General features: G+C 38.5%; 1 non-coding gene across 1 annotated transcript; it reads right to left on the bottom strand.

The window, feature by feature from the left end:
- Window positions 1-13,850: 13,850 nt before the first annotated feature.
- LOC112774172 (small nucleolar RNA R71) lies at window positions 13,851-13,959 on the bottom strand. Its single transcript, XR_003188672.1, has one exon. It is a non-coding gene; the product is annotated as a small nucleolar RNA R71 (small nucleolar RNA).
- Between the last annotated feature and the right edge of the window lie 6,068 nt (window positions 13,960-20,027).

Raw genomic sequence — 20,027 nt, forward strand, 5'->3', positions numbered from 1 at the left:
AAGACAGACAAAACAATTATCTAAAAGAGGTCGGGTGGCAGAGTACCAACACTCTATAAAGATCTACAAAATTTGCAAAGAAACGACCAACGTATCAAAAGAAATAAGGCAATCATTAAAAAAACTCAGAAGGCGACCTGAAAGAGGGCCTCAAGAGTTCAAAAGCATTTTGTTTTTTCTACTAAGTTTCATAGAAGCAACTAACAGTCAAAGAGAACCAAGTCATAAACAAAGTTACAAAAAATAGAGTTCAAAAGCCCACAAGTCGGGCTGTGGAGATAAAAACACATAAATCATAAGGGGTGCAAAGTTTCCCCAGTAGCAGCGTCAGTGGCAGAAGGAAGAGGAATGATATTCACAGGGACAGCGTCCACGGTTCCATCCTCACGATTAAGAATCTCACAATCCGGATTAGGTTGGGAATGGTCGACCTTAGCAGAAGGATTTGAAGAAGTTGTGGCCGTAGAAGCTTTGGCTGGCGGTGCAGGAAGGGGCCCATCATCTTCATCATCTGGAGCAGGCACAATTCTGCCATCCTCCACTACATTATCTAAGCTAAAGAGAGTCAGGTCGAGTTCAGGAGCAAGAACTCGGACCTGGGCCCTCAAATTGTCATAAGCACCCGTCACATTATCTACCAGATGACTCTGGAGGTCGGCATAATCCATTTGGGCAGTTTCAAGCCTCCCCCTCAACTCCAACACCTCGGCATAAGTGCGGGTATAACTCTCCTTGTGCTTTTTCACCATCTCCTCCGCCAAATTTGCAGCCGCCTCAGCCCTAATAGCATGCGACTTCTCCTTCTCCAAGTCTAACTCCAGCTTGATCACCCTGGCGTCCAACTCATCCTTCAAACCTTTGACCCTATCAAATTCCGATTTAGCATCCTCCAGGAAAGCTTTCGTTGCATGAACTGGGGAACCTTGGACAGTAGGAAACAAAGCCGCTCCCATATAGGCCATCCGGATACTGTTATTGGTAATAAAATTCAAGTGATGTAGGATGGACACATCATCCATTGGAAGTCAACCAAAGGGGGCAATCTGATTATCCACAAACCCCACAGCATCAAAATCTGAGGCATCCAAATCAAAAGGTTCAACAGTTTTTTATTTTTTAGGAGGAGGGCCAACAGTAGGAGAAGAGACAGCACCAGTAAATGGTCGAACTGGGTCAGAAGGGATAATTCAGACCTGAGGGGTAGGAATAACCTTCCTTGGCCCGGAAGCACTCAACGTTGGTTTCTGTGGAGGAACCTGAGAAGACTCTCCCTCCGCCAATCTTGGCCGAGATATTGGAGGCAGCTGTCGCCTTCTTAGCCCGACGATAAGCCTTCATGGAATCTACAGACTTCACCATTTCTGAAATAGGAAGACAGGCAAAATCGAGTTACAATTAAGAAAGGGATAGATTGGCAAACAAACAAATAAAGAAAAGCTACAAATAAAGTCGGCGACTACCCAATTCAGTCCGAAGAAGTGAGGGATCTCCCAAAAACTTCTTTGTATCAAGATGGGGAGGCTCTCCCCAAATTTTCTCCAACACATTCACAAAGGCCTGCTCGACCTCATCAAGACTCTCCCAGGAATACCTAGCTACTCTTACATTCTTCTGCCAACACAAAGGGAAGGTAAGCTCATTATTTTCATCCAACAAGAAGGGCCAAGCTCCCTCAACAGTTCGAACCTTGAAATAATAGGTTTTAAAGTCCCTAAAGGACTCGTCATACATAGAGAAAACATTTTTTCCTTGAGTGGTCAGAAAGAAACCCAGGAGGCTTTCTTTTCAGCTGCCCTAGGCTTTGTCAACACAAAAAGATAAAGAAAAAGAGTTTAGGTAGGTCGGATATCCAGTTCTTGGCACAACAATTGAAAGATTTTTATAAAGAACCAAGAGTTCGGGTGGAGTTGAGAAGGAGCTACATTACAGGACCACAACAACTCGGTCTCAAAAGGGGTAAAAGGAATGGTAATATTCAATTGACTAAAGAAATAGTCGTAAGCATAGAAGAAGGAACGTTCCCCCTTGAACCAAAGAGGAAAAACTAACCCTCTCCTCAGGATCAGGTGACACTAATTCATAATTCTTCTGTTGATCCCTATCACTACAAATCCTATGGTGCCTCCTAAACCGCACGCAATACTCAGAATCAGCAACTGTAACACACATAAACACAACAGAGTCCAGCCAATCAGACATGCCTTCCGGAATCTTAGTAGACATTTCAACAATGTTCTTGCGAGAAGACATGGGTCAACTATTCCTACAGAAAGAAAAGGAAAAATGGGGTTACTACCAAACAACTCAGGCAGATAAGAAAACAACTCGGACGATAATATATGATCACCAAGAATCAGAAACAGTAGTAAAAGGGAAACCCCGGGATTCACACTAAAATCCAAGGGCATCCCTTAGAGGCAGTAACAAGGCAAGAGCCCGAAAAGAAATAAATCGACAGTCTATCTCCTAAAAACATCTCTCAAAATACAAAACTTCCTCTAGCAACATCACTACACACAGAAGTAGTAAGAAAGCCACCATCATCAACAAGAAACATCAAAAGTTACAACCTTTTCTACGCACAGTTTATCACCCAAGCAACAAAAAGTTTATGGAAACTATAGACCCAATCAACCAACAAATCCGCTAAGGCCAAAGGTCTTTGATCAAGGAGAAACGACCACAAAAGGAAACATAGATCACCACAAAGATGCAAGCTTCTTGCAGAAAATCAGGAAAACAAAATGCCAAAAGGAAAGATACAACCTTTTTTGATAAAGAAAGTCAAGATTCTCAGAGAAAAATTACATGCAACAGTAAGGGTGTACAAAAGGGCGACGAAAGCATAAAAGAAAAGAAAATACCAACCTGAAGAGGAAGAAGAAGCAAAGCACGAGGGGTAGGATCAGGAAGAAAACAGCAACAAGCCCACTCCAAACAACCGCTTTCGAAGCACAGAGATGCGAAAACAGAGGGTGTAGAGGAACGAAACGCCTTGCGAACAACAGGCAAAGAAGACGGAGAAGAATTAAGAGAAGGAAACTGTAAAGTGAATGTTTTTTGAAAAAATTCAAAAAATAAGGGGCTAAAGAGGGAAAAAGGAAACGGCGAAGGGGTATTAATGAGCTTTTAAACCCTCGCACGTTTCCAAGAAAAGTGCAAACTCGCGCTATGATAAACCTCTATTTCATGGTTTATCTTGTGCTCAATTGAGTGGTTTTTATCAACTCTTTACCCACTTATTCATACTATTTGCATGGTTTTACATTTGCCTTCCTAATTATGTGCTTTGATTGAAAACATGCTTCTTTGGCTTTTATATTGCTAATATTAAATCCTCTCTTATCACCATTAGATGCCTTGATATGTGTGTTAAGTGCTTTCAGAGATTATACGGCAGGAATGGCTTGGAGGAGGGAAAAGAAGCACGCAAAAGTGGAAGGAATACAATAAGTTGGAGAAATTGCTAAGCTGTCCAGCCTGACCTCTTCGCACTCAAACAGCTATAACTTTAGCTACAGAAGTCCAAACGACGCGGTTCCAGTTGCGTTGGAAAGTTAATGTCTGGGTCTTCGATTTGATATATAATATGCCATAGTTGCCCTGACGCTAGGTGACACGAACGCGTGATCCACGCGGACGCGTCGCATTTGCGAACTTCAATCCGCGCGGCCGCGTGGGCGACGCCTCCGCGTCACTTGCCTGCGACCTGAACATACCAGAATATGCTGGAGGCGATTTCTGGGCTGTTTTTGACCCATTTTGTGGCCCAGAAAAGACAGATTAGAGGCTATAAAGTGGGGGAATGCATCCATTCATAAAAAGCTTTCACATTCACAATTTTAGGAGTAGATGTAGTTTTTAGAGAGAGAGGTTCTCTCCTCTCTCTTAGGATTAGGATTTAGGATTTCTCTTAGTTTTAGGAGTGGCTCTCAATCCCAGGTTCTTTATTTTTATTTATTTTCCCAATTCAATTTATGAACATCTATGCCAGATTTAATTTCTTTTGTTAATGCAATTTGAGGTATTTTCAGATTTAATTTTGCTTTGCTTTATTTATATTGATGCTTTTTAATTTAGATATTTTCTTCCTTTTGGCTTTGGTTAAGTAATTGGTAACGCTTGAGCTGTCAATAAAGCAGTGATTGAAATTGGGAGTTGCTCCAATAACTCTAGTCTTTCCATAGGAATTGACTAGGACCTGAGGATTAAGCTAATTAATCCACTTGATCTACCTTCATAGTTAGAGGTTAACAAAGTGAGATTAAAATCTAAATTTCATCACAATTGATAAGGATAGGACCTCCAGTTCTAATACCTTTCCAAGAGTTTATTTTATTATTATTATTTTATTTTTCTTATCATTCAACATACTGCTTCCCTACTTTCTAAAACCCCTACCTTACAAGACTCATAACCAATAATAAGAACATACATCCCTGCAATTCCTTGAGAAGATGACCCGAGGTTTAAATACTCGGTTATCAATTTTAAAAGGGGTTTGTTACTTGTGACAACCAAAACGTTTGTACGAAGGGATTTTTGTTGGTTTAGAGACTATATCTACAACGCGACTGTTTTTATAAAATTCTTTACTGGCAAAAATCCCAACGTCAAAATGGCGCCGTTGCCGGGGAATTGCAAACGTGTGCCTTATTATTGGTTATTGTAAATATTTGCTTTTTACCTGTTTATTTGTTTTTATTTTTTCTTTTTCGTAAATTAAGAGGTTATTGGTTTTTATTTAGTTATTAAAAATTTTTCAAAATTTTTTTTTCTTGGTGTTCATCTTGATCTTCAAGTTGTTCTTAGCTGTTTTCTTCGTTCTGATCTAAAAAAATTTTAAGTTTGGTGTCATTTTATTGTTTTTCTCTTTCCTTATTAAATTCAAAAATTCAAAATTTAAAAATCAAATTTCAAAATTCAAATATTTTTTTCAAAAATCATATCTTTTTCAAAATCTTATCTTATCTTATTTCAAAAATCAAATTTCAAAATTCAATATTTAAATTTCAAATTTTCAAATTTCAAATTTCAAAAATTCAAATTTCAAAAATTTAAAATTCAAATTTTAAAATTTAATTTTCAAATTCAAAATTTAAATAACCTTTTAATTTCAATTTGTTTTTAATTTTTATTTACTACTATGAACTCTCACCCCTTTGGCTATGAGTCTGGTTACAATAATGTTGCAGGAAGAAGAAATTACAATGAGAACAGGCATCAAGGTTGGAACAATCAAAGATGGGAGGAGCCACAAGGATTTGATCAACCCTCATGGCAACAACCACCTCCAATGGACTATCAACAACCACCACCATATGCCTATGAACCCCCTCCTCAACATAACTTTGGACCACCAAACTCACAAGCCCTTTTCCGCCATTCACCTCCATATGACCCTAACCCTCAACCACCATACCAACCACCTTATGAGCCATATGAACCATATATAGAACCACCCCAATTCCAACCCAATTACTCACAAGAACCACCACTTCAATATTCACCATCTCCGTATCCATCAATCCAAGAGCACTATGATCCTATTTATGAAAGTCGAGTGCATCAAGAGACAAAGGATCGTTTCAAGGAAACAGTGGATCGATTTCAGGCAATCATTCGTCAATTGGAGCAAGCGATAAATCAACTAGCTTCCCGACGTTCAGACACTCAAGGAACCCCCATGGCTTCATGTGGACAATCTAATGAAGAACGTAGCATGAAGGAGATACTAGAAACTCCAGTAAACAGTACGGAGCATGACTTTGTACTGGAACAAGTGGAGGAAGCCGGAATTATTGAAGAAGAAGAAGTAGTTGAAGACTTAGGAGATGCAGAACCTCCATGGAAAAGTCCAGTCATAGAACCCCCTTCCAAGACGTTTGAAATTGATGCTGAGGAGGGTGTACAACCTCCAAGGCATATCACAGTTGAAGACTTGGAAGAGGTTGATCAAGAGATGGAGATTCAAGAAGAAGAAGCACAACCTCCCATGCCCTTGGAAAGCAATGAAGAGATGATTGAATTGGAAGAAAGCTACCAAGAGGAAGAGGTTGAAATTGAAGAAGCTTGCAAAGAGGCGGTAATTATCAGAAAAGAGCACAAGGGAGTGGAGCTTGCAATTTCATTAAAAACACCTCCCCTTAAGTTGCCATCATCCTTCACAATATTCAAGTGGGTAAAATTCATATCCCTTAGATTTCTAATTCCACTTGAATATGGGCTACTGGAGACGGATGGTCAACTTAGAGCTCTTTGTGGCATTAAGAGTAAGAAGAAGATGGTCAGTGGTAAGAATTATCATGCAAGGTTCATTATGGTTGGAAGCTTTAAGTTTAAACGCAAAAATTGGTGTAGAGCTCAATTGAATGGGTCTAGGAAGCTGTTTGGATGTCTCGGTGAGAATTCTGACTGTTCACCACCCAAGTGGAAAAATGATGTTCAACAAGAAGATGGGTGCAAAGGCAAGGTCTGGGACCCCGGAATTCAATCTAGAAATCAGCACTCTTGGGGCCTTGTCACTTGCTTTAACTTACTTGAAGGCTTTCTGCGCCTAGTTTGGGACCCCGGAGGTTACTGGAAGTACAAACACTGGTGGGGATTCCTGGATGAATACAAGCATAAGCCACCATAACAGGAAGCTCACCAAATGTCCAACTTAAGGACTCTAACTAAAAGTGCTAGGTGGGAGACAACCTACCATGGTATGATCATTCCTTTTTCAATTTTATTTAGTTTTATTTGTTTTTGAGTTTTATTTTATTTTATTATATTGAACCTGGAGTTTTACATCACATTCATATTAACACTGCATTTTGCATTTTTTTCAGATTAAAAAAAAAAGTGCCACGCGATGCGACTGCATCAGCGACGCGTCCGCGTCGCAAGGAGAGGAAAGAAAATAAAAACGAATAGAGAGTCACGCTGGAGCGTGGCTGGAGGCGTGCTGGTGGCACAATTCGTCCCACGCAACCGCGTCGCTGACGCGTCCGCATCGCAGGGAAATACTGGCCTCCCACGCGATTGCGTGCCCCCACGCGGCCGCGTGACCTGGATTTCGACGTCAAAGGGTGCATGGCCGAAAAATAAGCTGGAGTGATGCTGGAGTGGCGCTGGACACACAGTCCATCTCATGCGATCGCGTGCCTCACGCGGCCACGTCACATCCTAATAACTGGCCACCCACGCGATCGCATGCCCCACGCGATCGCGTCACCCCAATTTTGGCAAGAAGCAAATTGAACAGAGAGTTGTGCGAGCGCAAGGCTGCCCTCGCGCCAGTGGCATAAAACGGGTCACGCGACTGCGTGACCGACGCGACCGCGTCAATCAAGTTTAAGCGCAAGTCGCGCGACCGCGTGCCCCACGCGACCGCGTCGCTTGCGCCGCACAGCTTTTCCTAATTTGCCAATTATCTTATCTTTTCTTCTCCAAATCCTTATTTCTCTTATTTCTTTCTCCTTCCTTTCTTATTTTCTTTGACTACTCATCTTTTTCACCTCCATTCTATTTTATTTAATTTATTTGCATATTTCATTCATTGCATCTTAATTTTGTGCATATTTTTATTTTCTTTTCCAAATTAATTAATTTTTCTTTGGTGTTAAAAATTTTCTTATTTAACTGTTGCATCTTCCCTTGTATTATTTTGGGTGCTTAGTGACTTGTTTTATTCTGGATAGGTAATATTATTTATATCAATGCCAATCTTTGATACCTATATTCCTTTTTGCATTGACATGCACTTACATTGTCTTTTATTACCCACTCTCTTCCCCATTATTGTACATTGTGTACCACTGGCATGCCATGGCTTCTATTATTTTCTCACGTACATGTTGAAGCTTCCATGTGAATGAGACCCTTATCATTTGGCATTAACCCACCCATACTTCATTTATTTTCTTATCTTTATTTTTGGGTTACTCTTCTTCTTTTTTTTCTTCTTTCAGGCTGGCCACCGAAGACGGAAAAAGGGAGAAACTTCTAAAAGGGAGACAAACAAGTCCATCTGCACAATCTTTAAAGAAAAGCATCAGTTGGAACAACCCGTCCACCTGCACATCTCAGCATGCACCGAGGACGGTGCAATCTTTAAGTGTGGGAAGGTCGATACCGATCTCCATGGGTTAGTATTTCCTTCTCAAACACCAATGTTTTATTTTCCTTGTTAGTTGTTGCATTTGCATGTTTGATTGCATATTTGTTTGATTTTTTGCATATTTTACCACTTGGTTAAAGTAATATTTTCTTTTTCAAGAAACTTTTTAAGAGCATTTCACTAATTTGAATAAAATTTAATGTTACACTTGTTTGAAGAGATATTATACTGGAACATGGTTTAGAGCTCGAACACACAAAACCTGTGAGATTTTTTTGAACCTATTTGAATTGGTTGCATTTTATCAACCAATAATTTATTTTTGGTGTGTGTTTTTCTTTCTAAAATTGTGATCTTTGTCTTGCTTAATTCTATATTTTCATGGTTTGATGTATGCATGCACTTACATGATTGAGGCCTTTGTTTCACTGAGCTTACATACCCATATGGCCTTACCTTTCATTACCCTTTGCAAACCAATTTGAGCCTATTTTACCCCTTTGTTCTTTACTTTAGCACATCATTAACTCTAAGCAGAAAACAATAATGTCCTTAATTTGAATCCTTGGTTAGCTTAGACTAGTGAAAGTGCTCATGAATTAAGTGTGGGGAAAAGTGGGTTTGGAAACAATTGGTTTAAGAATTGGGTATTATATATCTTTATGAAACTGTAAAAGAAATGTTTAGAACATGATTCATGCATTCAATATCTTAATCATATGCATTGAGAAAAATAAAAGAAAAATATATATATATATATATATATAAGAAAAAAAAGAAGAGCAAATAATAAAAAGGGGACAAAATGCCCCAAAGTAAATGGTGAAAGCAATGCATATGTACTGTACTTGAAATTAGAATGCATGAATATGTGGAAAATATGGTTAATGGATAGTTAGATGTGGTATTATGATTACATGGATTGTCTAAAGTTAGGTGGAAAGTTTAAGTTAATTAAGGATTCATATTTTAGTCCACTTAGCCAAATACAATCCTACCTTGACCCTAACCCCATTACAACCCTTAAAAGACCTCTTGATATGTGTATCTGTGTATTAAATTTATGTTGATTGTTAGATGAAGAGCAAGCCTTAGAAAGTAATGCTAGTAGAGAATTGAGAGAATCGAACCTAAAACACTTGAGTGATTAGAGTGTATACACTACCAGTGAGGGTTTGATGCTCAATCCCTTGTTCCCTGCTTTCATGAGCTATTTTCTTCTTGCAAGTCTATTTGTACTTCATTCTTATGATTTGAATTAGTGAAATCCAGTTCATATTTCTTCTTGAAGGATTTGTTTACTTTTAACTAAGTAGGTAGAAACATTTTGCATGTAGTTGTATTCATAGGTTGCATTTCATACATTCTACCATTCCTCTTCACTCTCTTATAGCTTCTCTTGAGCTTAGCATGAGGACATGCTAATGTTTAAGTGTGGGAAGGTTGATAAACCTCTATTTCATGGTTTATCTTGTGCTCAATTGAGTGGTTTTTATCAACTCTTTACCCACTTATTCATACTATTTGTATGGTTTTACATTTGCCTTCCTAATTATATGCTTTGATTGAAAACATGCTTCTTTGGCCTTTATATTGCTAATATTAAATCCTCTCTTATCACCATTAGATGCCTTGATATGTGTGTTAAGTGCTTTCAGAGATTATACGGCAGGAATGGCTTGGAGGATGGAAAAGAAGCATGCAAAAGTGGAAGGAATACAATAAGTTGGAGAAATTGCTAAGCTGTCCAGCCTGACCTCTTCGCACTCAAACGGCTATAACTTTAGCTACATGGGTCCAAACGACGCGGTTCTAGTTGCGTTGAAAAGCTAATGTCCAGAGCTTCGATTTGATTTATAATATGCCATAGTTTCCCTGACGCTAGGCAATGAGAACGCGTGATCCACACGGACGCATCGCATCTGCGAACTTCAATCCGTGCGGTCGCGTGGGCGACGCCTCCGCGTCACTTGCCCGCGACCTGAACGTACCAGAATACGCTGGAGGCGATTTCTGGGCTGTTTTTGACTCAGTTTGCGGCCCAAAAAACACAGATTAGAGGCTATAAAGTGGGGGAATGCATCCATTCATAAAAAGCTTTCAAATTCACAATTTTAGGAGTAGATGTAGTTTTTAGCGAGAGAGGTTCTCTCCTCTCTCTCTTAGGATTAGGATTTAGGATTTCTTTTAGTTTTAGGAGTGGCTCTCAATCCCAGGTTCTTTATTTTTATTTATTTTCCCAATTCAATTTATGAACATCTATGCCAGATTTAATTTCTTTTGTTAATGCAATTTGAGGTATTTTCAAATTTAATTTTGCTTTGCTTTATTTATATTGATGCTTTTTAATTTAGATATTTTCTTCCTTTTGGCTTTGGTTAAGTAATTGGTAATGCTTGAGCTGTCAATAAAGCAGTGATTGAAATTGGGAGTTGCTCCAATAACTCTAGTCTTTCCATAGGAATTGACTAGGACCTGAGGATTAAGCTAATTAATCCACTTGATCTACCTTCATAGTTAGAGGTTAACAAAGTGAGATTAAAATCCAAATTTCATCACAATTGATAAGGATAGGACCTCCAGTTCTAATACCTTGCCAAGAGTTTATTTTATTATTATTATTTTATTTTTCTTATCATTCAACATACTTCTTCCCTACTTTCTAAAACCCCTACCTTACAAGACTCATAACCAATAATAAGAACATACCTCCCTGCAATTCCTTGAGAAGACGACCCGAGGTTTAAATACTCGGTTATCAATTTTAAAAGGGGTTTGTTACTTGTGACAACCAAAACGTTTGTACGAAGGGATTTTTGTTGGTTTAGAGACTATATCTACAACGCGACTATTTTTATAAAATTCTTTACTGGCAAAAATCCCAACGTCACGCTACAAATAATAAGGAGGAAAACGCTTCGCATTCAAAGGAGCCCAGCAGGAGTTATATAGAGATCGACAAAAAGGCCAAATGCTCGAGCTCGACTTCTCCAAAAAGAGTCGAAGTTTGAAGACACGACCCTGGAAAAGTAAAGATCGAGCTCAAACAGGGGCACTGTTCATACCCTGGGTCAAGCTATCCGACCTAAGGAGATCGAAGGCAAAGCAACCGACCTCTTCAGGTCAGCTTCCCCAACCTCTTCTCTAAAAGAGTTCGGCCAAATCGCTACATGGGCCCAAGTAGGCCCAAACTAAGGGACATAGCCCAATCTAAAGGCAACTAAAGCCTAGAAAGATAGAGGCAGTTCCCCTTAGAGATAAGATGACCTCACTGAAAAGATAAGATAGGATAACTAACTTATCTTATCTAGAAAGGTCAGCCCACACTACTATAAATACACTGGAGCACCCATGTATAACTCATATTCTGATTCTACTAAAAATCTGCTTAAAGCCCATGCTAACTTAAGTATCGGAGTCTCTTGCAGGTACCACCACCCTCTGGTGACGAAAGATCAGCAGCATCTCCAGCTCCACCAGATCCAACAAGTCGGATACGACAGCTCCGGCCACCACAACAGATCTCATCTGAGATCGACCTTCAGTTTTAGGTAACCCTCGGAACAGTACCAAACTTGGGATTCCCCAAGTTTGGTGCCACACTCAAGAATCCAAGGAATGCATACGGGTGGTTTGAAGCCAAAATTGAGATATCTCAAGTTTGGCTTCAACTAAGAAGATTTGAAGAATGCATGTGGGTGGTTTGAAGCTAAACTTGAGATAGTTTGGCTTCAACTAAGAAGATTTAAAGAATGAACACGGCCTCAACGGCACCAAACTTGGTTCAGCCCAAGTTTGGCGCCACCTTCAGTGAAAGTGGTGGTCCTCAATTGACCAAGGAGCAGCACGAGATATATTTAATTAATTCTGATTAAACTTTTATTTTATTTATAATTAGGGAAAGATATTATTTAGTTTTAGGAAATATAATTTACATTAATTAGGATTAGATATAAAAGAGAAAAGAATCATCCCTTCGGGCTCGACTTCTCTTCTCTCAGACCTCATTCGGCACTTTACAGTTTGTACAGAATCCCAGTTTTCTCTCTAAACCATGAGCCACTAAACCTCCACTGTTAAGGTTAGGAACTTTGTCTATTGTATGGATTAATACTATTATTTGTCTATTTTAATTCATGTACTGATTTCAATTTCAAGAATTGTGTTCGTTCTTTATCTTATGAATTTGGGTGAAACGAAAGTATGACCCTTATTCTACTTGAGTTCTTGTATAACTTGGAAAAGCTCTTTACTTGAACAACAGGTTGAAAATAATTTCTCCTAAACTGCTAATTATCTGGACTTAACGGGATACGTGACATATAATCCTCTTATATTTGGGTCATTAGGGTTTCTATGGCATATAAACTAGAATTGAACTTAACCCTCTAATTGGAATCAAGTGACCAAGGAATTGGCAGTTGATGAAGGTTAGAGAAGACTAAAAAGGTCTAAGAAATTAGGGTTTAGTCACATATAGTATGCCATGATTTGAATCTTGCATGATTAAAATAGTTAGTAAGAAAAGTCAATCCAGAAGATAGATCACTCTAAAGCCTTAACTGTTTCTCCATATATACTTCACAACTTGTTTACTGCTTATTTTCTGATATTTTGAATTTACTGTTAATACTTTTGAACTCTCAAAATACCAATTTCTGTTTGTCTAACTAAGTAAATCACTCAATCATTGTTCCTTAGTCCATCAATCCTCGTGGGATCGACCCTCATTCTCTTGAGGTACTACTTGGTACGACCAGGTGCACTTGCCGGTTAGTTTGTAGGTTATAAATTTCGCACCAAGTTTTTGGTGCCATTGCCAGAGATTGATTGTGATTGACAACTGTTAGTTGTTTGATTGCTTAGATTAGGCGTTTTAGCTTTAATTTTATTTAATTTTTCACTTTAATTTTCAAAATTTTTAGCTATTATTTTTCCTTAATTTCTGAAATTAAGTTTGGTGTCCCCTAGTTATTTTTATTTTAATTTTTCCTGTTTATTTTTCTTAAAAATTTCGAAATTTTTTGTCCTAATTTTGCTATAATTTTCGAATTTTATTGCTTAATTTATTTAGTTGCTTTATTTTATTTCTTTTACACAGGTTACCTCACTGGAAATTCTCTGCACTCTGACGTAGACATTCCCACTTTTTTCTTGTCTTTTGTCTGTTTATGAGTAGGAATAAAGACAAGGAACCTCTTATATATTTTGATCCTGAACCTGAAAGGACTTTGAGGCGGTGCTTGCAACAAGCTAGACTTTACAAGGCTAGTGAAAATCTGAGTGAGACTCTTGAAAAGAAAGCTGCATAGTCCACCATGGATCAGAATCGTGCTGTGAATGCCAATATGGCAAATCTGAAGGAGAATGAACAACCTAGAAGAGTGTTGGGCTCATACAATGCTCCCAATGCAGATCTTTATAGCAAAAGTATTATTGTCCTCCTATAGCTTCCAACAACTTTGAACTGAAGCCACAGCTGGTCACTCTTGTGCAACAAAATTGTCAGTATCACGGACTTCCTCATGAAGACCCAAATCAGTTTATTTCTAATTTCCTACATATTTGTGATACTATGAAGACTAATGGAGTTAATCCTGGGGCATACAAACTCAAGCTCTTCCCATTTTCTGTGAGGGATAGAGCAAAGCTATGGTTAGATTCTCAACCCAAGAAAAGCCTGGATACTTGGGATAAGGTGGTCACTGGATTTCTGACTAAATTTTTTCCACCACAAAAGCTGACTAAGCTAAGGGTGGAGGTTCAAACCTTCAGACAGAAAGATGGTGAGACCCTTTATGAAGCCTGGGAGAGATTCAAGCTACTGACCAGGCAATATCCTCCGGACATATTTTCTAAATGGACTCAGCTAGATATCTTTTATGAGGGCTTATGTGAAATGTCCAAGATGTGTTTAGATAATTATGCAGGTGGTTCATTGCCATGAAGAAGACACCAGAGAAGACTACTGAGCTTATTGATTTGGTTTCTAACAACTAATATCTCTACTCATCTAACAGGAATCCTGTGAACTCTGGGACCCCTCAGAAGAAAGGCATTTTGGAAGTAGAGGCTTTGGATGTTATTCTTGCTCAGAACAAAATTTTGTCTCAGCAGATGAATTTGATTACTCAACAATTGAATGGGATGCTGGTTTCAGCTGTTAATACTCAGACTGCACCTCAAGAGGCTCCTTATGACATGACTGGTAGCTTCATGCAAGGTGAGAATTATGGTTATACTCAATTTCCTTCTGAATAGGTCAACTACATGAGAAATGCTTCTAAAAATACCAATAATGATCCATATGCCAAGACCTATAATCAGGGGGGAGAAATCACCCAAATTTGGGGTGGAGAGAGCAACCTCAGAGGCCACAGAACTTTAACAATAATTCTCATGACGGTTTTCAGCAGAATAATTATAATAACCTCCAAGTTCAGTCTCATCAACAATAACCACCAGTTTCAGTCATCTTAGCAAGCAACTCCTCAGTCTCAAAAGAACACTGATTTGGAAGCACTAATGGCAAGATTTATACAGGAAACCAAAGCATTAATCAAAAACTTGGGAGTTCAGATGAGTCAATTAGCCACAAAAGTTAATGAAATTGATCAGAGGACCACTAATAGCCTTCCTGGTAACACAATTCCAAATCTAAGAGAGGAATGCAAGGCTATCACCTTGATAAGTGGACAAGTGGCAAGTACGGAAGTACAAGTTAATGGGGAGCCAGTTGAAAAAGAAGCTCCAGAGGAGAAGAAAGAGAAAGTGGAACACACCCCTCCTAGGCATGCAGATAATCCATTCCCAGTCTTTCTTGACACTCATCAAACATTGCCTAAGGCGCCTGAGTATAAGCCTAAAATGCCATATCCTCAGAGACTTCAAAAGGAGACCAAGGACAAGCAGTTTTTAATGTTCTTAGAAGTCTTCAGAAAGTTGTAAATCAATATTCCTTTTGCTAAGATTTTGGAGCAAATGCCTCTCTATGTCAAGTTCATGAAGGATCTGTTGTCAAAGAAGAAGCCTTTAAAGGGAGATGAGACAGTGGTCCTAACTAAGAAATGTAGTGCCATCATTCAGAATAACTTGCCAAGGAAGATGCCAGATCCAGGGATCTTTCAAATTCCATGCATCATTGAGGCCACAACCTTTGAGAAAGTGATGAGCGGATAATTTATACGCTTTTTGGCATTATTTTTAGTATGTTTTTAGTATATTTTAGTTAGTATTTATTATGTTTTTATTAGTTTTTATTCAAAAATAACATTTCTGGACTTTACTATAAGTTTGTGTGTTTTTCTGTGATTTCAGGTATTTTCTGGCTGAAATTGAGGGACCTGAGCAAAAATCTTATTCAGAGGCTGAAAAAGGACTGCAGATGCTGTTGGATTCTGACCTACCTGCACTCGAAGTGGATTTTCTAGAGCTACAGAAGCCCAATTAGCGCGTTCTTAATTGCTTTGGAAAGAAGACATCCTGGGCTTTCCAGCAATATATAATAGTCCATACTTTGCCCGAGATTTGATGGCCCAAATCAGCGTTCCAAGTCAGCATAAAAATTCTGGCGTCAAAACGCCAGAACTGGCATAAAAGCTGCAGTTAAACGCCCAAACTGGCACAAAAGTTGGCGTTTAACTCCAAGAAAAGTCTCTGCATGTGAAAGCTTCAATGCTCAGCCCAGACACACACCAAGTGGGCCCGAAAGTGGATTTTGCATCATTTACTCATTTCTGTAAACCCTAGGCTACTAGTTTTCTATAAATAGGACATTTTGCTATTGTATTTGGACACCTCATGACACTTTACACGTTTCATATTGTATTTCTGATGGCATGAGTCTCTAAACCCCATGGTTGGGGGTGAGGAGCTCTGCTGTGTTTTGATGAATTAATGCAATTACTACTATTTTCCATTCAATCACGCTTGTCTCTATTCTAAGAATTCACTCGTATTTCAACTTGATGAATGTGATGATCCGTGACACTCATCACCATTCTCAACCTTTGAACATGTTCCTGACAACCACCTCCATTCTACCTTAGACTGAGTGCATATCTCTTAGCCTCCTGATTCAGATCAGAGTCTTTGTGGTATAGGCTAGAATTATTGGCAGCCATTCTTGAGATCTGGAAAGTCTAAACCTTGTCTGTAGTATTCTGACTAGGATCTGGGAAGGGATGACTGTGACGAACTTCAAACTCGCGAGTGTTGGGCGTAGTGACAGACGCAAAAGGATCAATAAATCTTATTCCAGCATGAGTGAGAACCGACAGATTATTAGCCGTGCGGTGACAGCGCATTTGGACCATTTTCACTGAGAGGACGGATGGTAGCCATTGACAACGGTGATCCACCAACATACAGCTTACCATGGAAGGAGCCTTGCGTGCGTGAAGAAGAAGACAGTAGGAAAGTAGAGATTCAAAAGACAGAGCATCTCCAAAACCTCAACCTGTTCTCCATTACTGCATAACAAGTATTTATTTCATGTTCTTTTACTTTTTACAATTAAATCTGAGAATTACTGATATCCTGACTAAGAGTTACAAGATAACCATAGCTTACTTCAAACTGACAATCTCCGTGGAATCGACCCTTACTCATGTAAGGTATTACTTGGACGACCCAGTGCACTTGCTGGTTAGTTGTGCGGAATTGTAAAAGTGTGATTGTAATTTCGTGCACCAAGTTTTTGGCGCTGTTGCCGGGGATTGTTCGAGTTTGGACAACTGACGGTTTATCTTGTTGCTTAGATTAGGAATAATTTATTTTTGTTGGTTTAGAGTCACTAAATTTGAGTCTTTTATTTGAGTTTAGTTTCATATTTTAAGTTTGATGTCAATTGCATGCTTTTATCTTCTTTCAATTTTTCGAATTTGCATGTTCTTAGTTCTTTCTTGATCTTTAAAAATTCTAAGTTTAGTGTCTTCTTTGTGTTTTTCTTTAAATTTTCGAAAATTTGGGTTTGATTTTCTAAAAATTTTAAGTTTGGTGTCCCTTGTGCTTTTATTTACTTAAAAATTTTTCAAAAATTTGTTCTTGGTGTTCATCTTGATCTTCAAAGTGTTCTTGGTGTTCATCTTGACATTCAAAGTTTTCTTGTTTGTTCTCTTTGTTTTGATCTAAAATTTCTAAGTTTAGTGTCATTTTGTTGTTTTTCTCTTTCCTCATTAAAATTCAAAAATTAAAAAATATCTTTTCCTTATTTTACTCATAAATTTCGAAATTTTACATTAAATTAGTCAAAGATTTTCAAAATCATATCTTTTTTTTAGTCAAGTCAAAATTCTAATTTCAAATATTGATCTTTTCAAATCTTTTTCAAAAATCAAATCTTTTTAATTTCTTCAATCATATCTTTTCAATCATATCTTTTTTAATAAATTACAATCATATCTTCTCAATCATATCTTTTTCAAAATAATTTTCAATCATATCTTTCTGATTGCTAATTCCAAAATCTTTTTAATTAATTAATTAATTTAGTTTTCAATTTGCTTTTATTTCATTTTCTTCTAATTTTCAAAACTTTTATTTTATCTTCCATTTATTTTGTTTTATTTTATTCGGTTATTTTTAATTAAATAAAATAAAAAAATTTAAAAATATAATTTATTTGCAATTCATATCAATTCCCTTTTCTCCATCATGGACATAAGTGGAAATGAATAGTCCAGAAGGACTCTGGAGTCATATGCTAACCCCATTACAGCTGCATATGGAGTAGCATCTGTCTACCTCCCATCAAAGCAAGCAGTTTTGAGCTAAATCCTCAGCTCATCATCATGGTGCAGCAAAATTGCCAGTATTTCAGTCTTCCACAGGAAGAACCTACTGAGTTTCTGGCAAAGTTCTTACAAATTGCTGACACAGTACGTGATAAAGAAGTAGATCAGGATGTCTACAGATTATTACTGTTTCCATTTGCTGTAAAAGATCAAGCTAAGAGGTGGTTAAACAACTAACCCACAGCAAGCATAAAAACATGGAGACAGTTATCAGACAAATTCCTGAATCAATTTTACCCTCCAAAAAGGATGACACAGCTGAGGCTGGACATCCAAGGCTTTAAACAAGAGGATCATGAATTCCTTTATAATTCCTGGGAAAGATATAGAGGGAGGCTAAGAAAATGCCCCTCTGAAATGTTTTCAGAGTGGGTACAGATAGACATCTTTTACTATGGGCTTACAGAAAGAGCTCAAACATCTCTAGACTACTCAGCTGGTGGATCTATACACATAAGAAAGATGATTGAAGAAGCTCAAGAACTCATAGATACGGTTGCTAGAAATCAACATCTGTACTCAAGAAGTGAGTCCTCTATAAAAGAAGAGGCTAGGACAGTAACTACTGATCCTAATCCTCAAGAATAGATTATCGAACTTAATCAGAAATTACTCCTTATGACAAAACAATTAGCAGAATTTAAAGAGATGCTCCAAGACACTAAAAATGCTAACAAGAATATGGAAGCACAATTGAATTAAACAAGACAGCAGCTATCTAAACAGATTACAGAAGAATGCCAAGCTGTCCAACTAAGGAGCGGGAAGACATTGAATAATTCAGCTCAAAGTAGCAGAAAGCCAAGAAGGGAACAACTAACAGAGGATGACCAAACTACTGCCCAAAATCCCTCTGAGGACAGCAAGAGCCCAGAGAGGAATAATTCTGGCGTTCAAACGCCAGAAAAGGGTGAAAGATTGGCATCAAATGCCCAGTGGATGCCCACTTCTGGCATTCAAACACCAGAAAAGGGAGAAAAGTTGGCATTGAACGCCCATTCCTTGCCCAGTTCTGGCGTTCAAACACCAGAAAAGGGTGGGAAGCTGGCGTTAAACGCCCATCCAGCACCCAATCCTGGCGTTCAAATGCCAATGAGGGATTAGACACCTGCAAGTGTTGATAGTAACCCCTCTAAGAAGGCTTCTCCAACCACCTCTGTAGGGAATAAACCCGCAGCAACTAAGGTTGAAGAATATAAAGCCAAGATGTCTTATCCTCAGAAACTCCGCCAAGCGGAACAGGATAAACAATTTGCCCGCTTTGCAGACTATCTCAGGACCCTTGAGATAAAGATCCTGTTTGCAGAGGCACTTGAGCAAATACCCTCTTATGCTAAGTTCATGAAAGAGATCTTAAGTCATAAGAAGGATTGGAGAGAAACTGAAAAGGTGTTTCTCACTGAAGAATACAGTGCAGTCATTCTGAAAAGCTTACCAGAGAAGCTTAAAGATCCGGGAAGCTTTATGATACCATGCACATTAGAGGGTGCTTGTACCAAGACAGCTCTATGTGACCTTGGAGCAAGTATCAACCTAATACCTGCATCCACTATCAGAAAGCTTGGCTTGACTGAAGAAGTCAAACCAACCTGGAGTCTTCAACTTGCTGATAGCTCCATTAAATATCCATCAGGTATAATTGAGGACATGATTATCAAGGTTGAGTCATTTGCCTTTCCCACTGACTTTGTAGTGCTGGAAATGGATGAGCACAAGAGTGCAACTCTCATTCTAGGAAGACCTTTCCTAGCAACTGGACGAACTCTTATTGATGTACAAAAAGGGGAAGTGACCCTGAGAGTCAATGAGGATGAGTTCAAGTTAAATACTGTCAAAGCTATGCAGCATCCAGACACATCAAATGACTGCATGAGTGCTGATATTATTGACTCTTTGGTGGAAGAGACCAATATGATTGAAAGTCTCGAATCAGAGCTAGAGGACATCTTTAAAGATGTTCAGCCTGATCTGGAGGAATCAGAGGAAATAAAAGAACCTCTAAAAACTCCTCAGGAAGAGGAGAAACCTCCTAAACCCGAGCTCAAACCACTACCACCATCCCTGAAATATGCATTTCTGGGAGAGGGTGATATTTTTCCAGTGATCATAAGCTCTGCTTTAAATCTACA

The sequence above is a fragment of the Arachis hypogaea genome, chromosome 18 (genome assembly GCF_003086295.3).
Source record: "Arachis hypogaea cultivar Tifrunner chromosome 18, arahy.Tifrunner.gnm2.J5K5, whole genome shotgun sequence".
NCBI lineage: Eukaryota > Viridiplantae > Streptophyta > Magnoliopsida > Fabales > Fabaceae > Arachis > Arachis hypogaea.